The following is a 6,287-nucleotide window of genomic DNA, read 5'->3' as shown; positions in this document are numbered from 1 at the left end:
CGGCTCTAGTTCCATGGCTTGAAAATCCTGGGGCACTGGATTTGGTTGCTCTGAATCAGCCTCTACCAGCTCCATATATTCTAGCTGCTCACTGCCATCCAGAACTCTCAGCCCTGAGCATTCCTGCCTGCCTTCCTTGCTGCTCCTTTTTTTCCCTCTGCCTCTCTAGCTGTTCTGCTCTCTGGAGTAAAAGCCTGCAGCCATGCCCGAAACCCTCAGGTGCAAAGGCTTTCCTGCTGGTTCTAGTTTCAGCCTGCATGTGACTACTGGGAACCAAGCTAAAGCTGTGTGTGTGTGTTGTGGAAACAGGCAAATCTGCTCTCCTGCTCCTTCTAGAGGCCAAAGAAGAAATGTCCTCAAAATTGTCAGCTTGAGGTTTAAAGTGAGCTGTTTCTAGTAGTGCATCTGCTTCTGGTTTGTGCACTGCTCTGGGGACAGACCTAGCAGGCAAAGGCTGAATATCACAATATGTCCAGGGTTTCCAGGAGAAAAATATGGTAACCCTATCTTTCTTAATTGACTCCCAAGGCAGATTTTTTTTTGCCCTGCACTGTTCCCTCTAAGCCAGTGGTTTCAAACTCGCGGCCTGCCAGGTACTATTTTGAGGCCCTCAGTATGTTTATCACAATCACAAAAGTAATATAAAAGAGTTTCTTGATCATATGTCTCTTTAGCTATAAATTATTATACAATATTGTTATTTTAAATTATACAATATTATTATTAAGGTTATCCAAAAGGAAAGATTTATAAACGATAAAGAGTTTTACCTCATGCAAAATTGTCATCCTCTATAATAAAACCCTAAGCGCGCATGCGCACTTAGGGTTTTGTGATCCCTGCTACTGTGCTGTGTCCCTCCATGCAAATTTCGATTTCCGGTGTGTGGGGCTTGCGGTGCGTGGGGTGGCTTGCGACAGCAATTTCAGCGGCGGTTTGACTCCTGCAATGCCGGGATGCTTCTCACCCCCCGACCAGCAAATGTAGCAGCTGCGGGGCATTTGCTAGGCTGGCCCACTTCGATAATATGAGGTGGGCCGGGCTAGCGGATGCTGGACAGGGGGAGCAGGGAAAGGAGAAGGCCTACTGCTGGACAGGGGGATCAGGTAAGAGGTGCTGTTGGACAGGGGGGAGGTAAAAGGAAGGGAGAAGGCCTACTGCTGGACAGGGGGATCAGGTAAGAGGTGCTGCTAGACGGGGGTGGGGTGGGGGTAAAAGGAAGGGAGAAGGCCTACTGTTGGACAGGGGAAGCAGGGAAGAGGTGGTGGTAGACAGCCGAGGAAAGAGAGAGACAAAAAGAAAGAAAGAAAGACAGAAAGCGGCCAAGGAGAGAGAAAGAAAGAAAGACAGACACACACATCTATTCTAGCACCCGTTAGTGGTAACGGGCTTAAAGACTAGTTTCTTTAATATGAGATTAATTTTTTTTTTCTGAGGCCCTCCAAGTAGCTACAAATCCAAAATGTGGCCCTGCAAAGGGTTTGAGTTTGAGACTACTGCTTTAAGTTGAGCAGGAGTCCTCCAGCTCATTGCTGCCAGTAGGTGGTGATGCTCCAACATTGTATTCAATGTCTAGGACTAGGCAGGTTCCCTGGAGTCCTGTAGAGCTTGCTTGTCTTTCGCTATTGATAATGTGAGAGTGGTATAGCGAATCCCACTGGCAGGATTGTAACTGGAGGACTCCTGCTCGGCTTAGAGGGAATCGTGGACTACATGAGGATCCGTGTGTGGGAGTTTTCAAATGTATTTCTATTATGATTAAGGGGGTTCAACACACTTCTTTGCAATTCTACCCACGAGACTGAAACGCCTCTGGTAGAGTTTTCAAACCTTAGGAAGTCGCTTCCTCTTGCAATGAAATACATATGCTGATGAAACATTAACTCAGCTACCGGGGCAATGATAGATTTTTTTTCTCTTTGCAGGTAAAACTATTTTTTTTTCAATATCAGAGTTGTCAACCGTGAAGCCTGAGAAATAACCCGCTGGTTGGACAATTTTGACTCCTCAGACCCCACTGTTTCATCCTGAACAAATTCACAGTTCAGGCGTTAGATATATTTCAGTGCTGCTGCTTATAGTCATGAGAAATATATGGTGTTTTGTTGTAAGTGTTGCAGCTGCATTTTAAAACATAAGAACATAAGCATCGCCTCTGCCAAGTCAGACCATAGGTCCATCATGCCCAGCAGCCCGCTCCCGCGGCAGCCCTCCAGTTTTTACCCTCCTTGTAATATGTAAACACCATTTACAGTTCTGGAATCAACTGAACACCAAGCTGGTTGTAGGCGCATACTTTTGATCTGTCTTTCCTAACGCTGTTTGGGCATTTTTTTGTGACATTTTAATGTTATTGAAGAATCTGTAGGTTTTGTTTTCATATGTGTTGATATTATTTTGAACAATGATTTGTATTGTTTTTGCTTTATGTATATTTATTTGGAAACCGCTGTGACTCTGAGAAGGGAGGGAGAGAGCGAGAGTCCTGTACAGGTGACAGGTGAAGAGCCTCCCCTGAAAATCCCCCAACATATTAGGCCGAAAAACACAACTCAAGGCCTAAGATGGCTGAGAATGCTCTGACTAAAACTGTCAAGCCTTTGCACAATCTATGCTTGCTCAAATCAGCAAGCCAAGCGAAAAATGAGCGAGTGAAACAAAACTTATTCTTTTACATGGCAACTGGTGTCATATCTGCGGTAATGCCAGGGAAGTGGATCTAAGAAGGATGAGTTTCAAGTTTCAAGTTTAATAAATTCTTTGATTTGATTGCAAAATCATATTTCAATGCGATTTACAATAAATAACAAATCAGAAAATTATAAAATCCACATCCAACACATACAATACTAGTAGACATTGATACATTAACCGAGAATATAAAAATACATTATTTTGCAATATCCTGTGATGGGCAGGCTTTTACTGGCCGATGGCTTGAAATTGCTGACATGATAAATTAAAACGGCATACGCGGGAAAAGATAGATTTTCTGGTAAACAGGGCATGTGTATGGTATGACAAAGATATTATGAACCAATTAATAAACTGATAAATGTAATGACGTTTGTAAGTGACCAATAAAAACTAACAATATGATATGTGCCAACGTGGTCTCAGGCTGTCAAGAATTGTATAAGAGACAGCCTTGGTGATTATGAAAACAGGACAGACATCCAGGTATACTCAAGCGCTTGAGGCATACTATCTGTCAGCTCCATATGCTGTAAGATTTGTTCTTGTAACCTGTTATTGATTGTTAATAAAAATAAATATATATTCATTATAACAGCATATTGAGTTTCCATGAAGCCAGTGGTATTGAAAGGCCGTAAACAGGCGGCTTTTCAACTCCAGGCGGTATATCTCCCCTCTTCGGGACTTGAGCTCTCTCCAAGTTTTCCGCAAACATCTGAAAACCTGGCTTTTCTCAAAAAATGTAAGTCTCCCTCCAACTTAGGAATCAAAGAAACTCTTATATCTTGGCATCCCAAGTCCTGTAAATTTTCTTCACACTTCTACCTCTAACCCTCTGTTGTAGTTCCTTCCTATTTCTCCTACTGTAAACCGCGTCGAGCTCTACGAACGTGGAGATGATGCGGTATACAAACCTAAGGATTAGATTAGATTAGATTAGATAGCGGATGCTGCGGATGGGCAGACTGGATAGGCCATTTGTCCTTTATCTGTCATCATGTTTCTCTTTTTCTATAACCATAAAGCTCTATGACATCACAATGCAGGTGGAAAGAGCCTTAGCCTATAGGAAGAGGAGATGCAAATGTTAAGAGCCTTAGCCAATAGGGAGAGGAGGAGATAGCACTTCTACCTCTAACCCTCTGTTGTAGTTCCTTCCTATTTCTCCTACTGTAAACCGCGTCGAGCTCTACAAACGTGGAGATGATAAGAACATAAGAACATAAGAAGTTGTCTCCGCTGAAGCAGACCATAGGTCCATCCTGCTCAGCGGTCCGCTCCCGCGGCGGCCCATCAGGCCCATTGCCTGAGCAATGGTCTATACCTATCTGTACCCCCCAATCCCTTTTTCTTCTAGGAATCTATCCAAACCTTCTTTGAATCCATTTAGTGTTTTCTTGTCCACAACAGCCTAAGGATTAGATTAGATTAAGTTTTTTAATAAATAAATAGCGCACCTTAGTAAAACAAGGCCTAAGAGTCATTAACCCCCCTTTTTACAAAAGCTTAGCATGGTTTTTTGCACCAGCCGCAGTGGTAACAGCTCCTATGCTCATAGGAATACTATGAGCATTGGAGCGGTTACCACTGCGGCCGGCACTAAAACCACACTGCCCTTTTGTAAAAAAAAGGGGGGGGGGCAGGGGGTAAGTGTTGAATTGGTTGTTTTGCAGAAAATCTCATGCCCTCTTTACATTTCCAGCAGTTAAGGTGTGCAGAAGTCAGAAATATCACGAGCACACTCTTCCCTACCAAGCAGCTTACTACGATAAAGATTTCCACCCACTGCTATTTAGATCCAGCTTATATGAACATTTTAGAAAATTGTACCCCGACTACCGACCTTCCTAGGCCCACCCAAACTCTGTCCCAGATCCCACCCCCTTTACTAATTGTAATGCAATTTTTTCCATTCATTTTTCATATACACACAATATACACAGCAGACATAAATTCTCAAAACTGACACATTTCAATCACTATACTGAAAATAAAATCATTTTACCTACCGGCGATTCTCTGCAGGCTACTGTAATTAGCTTTAAAGGTGAGACCGGGAGGCCAGGGGGGAAGCCGGAGGACATAACATAACATAATATTGTGCTTATTAACCGCGTAACCAGAAGTTCAATGCGGTTTACAAAAGATTATAAAAATAAGCATGTTACATAAAATAAGATGGTTAGTTAGTCAAATATTTAGAGAAGAGATAGGTCTTTAATTGTTTTCTAAAATGTCTACAGGAACGAGTGACACTAGAGAGAAGGGGGAAACATGCAGGCCTTTGGCGAATCGGGCAGTGCTGGCGCCGTACCGCGTAGGGAAGTCAGCTGGCAGGCCTTGGAATCTCAGGAGGCACACAGCTTGAGATACACTGAATTAGACCTTGCATTCTTCATATTATAACATGTCTTTTCTTAACCGCATTGATCTCATGGCTATGCGGTCTAGAAATATGTTGTTATGTTATGTTTTATTTAAGATATTGTGTTTTGTTATAATTTTACCAATGTTTGCATTTCTAAACCCACAAAGGCAACAAAGCAATGGATATAGTAATATCTGTTTGGATATTTCAGTTCGGGGAAAGACCTCAAACGCAAGTTGAGTGCTTGCTTTTCATTTGTCTTTTTGATGTCCAAAGTAGATTTCCATTGCAAATGCAAGCAGTGTCTCACTTCCAGCTCACCACACAATTATTTCCCATGTACTCACCTTTATAGGACCTCCAGTGACCCCTGAAGAAGACTTTTTGTCGAAACGCGGACCGTATTGGGTCTTGTATCCCTAGTGGACTGGATCCTTTAAGGCTCTTATGTGGATGATTTATTTTTATGTGGATGGAATTATTTTATGTGGATGATTTCAGTGGACCTTTGGAACTTTGACACTTTCAAATAAAGTCCATTTAGGAACATCGTCACTCCACAGAGTTTTTTTGGTTTTCTCTGGATTTTCTTCTTTGTGGATAATAGATTTTCATCAGACTGCAATCACTTCAACATTATTATCACACTGGTAGCCATTGTCCTCACTAATGATTGCTTATATGAGCACAATTTATTCACATTAAGTGATGCGGTTTGATTTTTCTAAAATAATAATATATATAATAATATAGAAATTAAAAAAACGGGGTTTTCATAGCCCCTTGAAAGCCCAAAATTTTGTAAAATATTAAAGCATCCAAACCGATATTACTATATCCATTGCTTTCTTGCCTTTGTGGATTTAGTTATAGAAGGTTTTCGTTTGTAAACCACGTAGCACTGTGGATAGTGTGGTGTAGATGTGAAACAAGGGCTGATTGAAAAGAAGGAGACATTTCTGAACCTGCCGAAGTCTTCATTATCGGGTCACAGCGAGAGGAAGAACTTCATACATTCCGTCATGGCGTCTGTGAGAGTACAAGAGAGAAAAAAAAGACTGTGGAACCTGATGTAACTGATGTAGGCTTTATTAAAACAAGGAGCGAAACCACACATTTAAAACCCAAAACGACTTTCTAGTAGGAATCTCTTTGTTATACTTTTAAAATGGAACGTTTGATGGTTATACAGCAGGGAAGTTACAGGAAATTTCTGGATGTT

The sequence above is a fragment of the Geotrypetes seraphini genome, chromosome 4 (assembly GCF_902459505.1).
Source record: "Geotrypetes seraphini chromosome 4, aGeoSer1.1, whole genome shotgun sequence".
In the NCBI taxonomy this organism is placed as follows: Eukaryota; Metazoa; Chordata; class Amphibia; order Gymnophiona; family Dermophiidae; genus Geotrypetes; species Geotrypetes seraphini.
Note: the sequence above shows the minus strand (reverse complement) of the source record.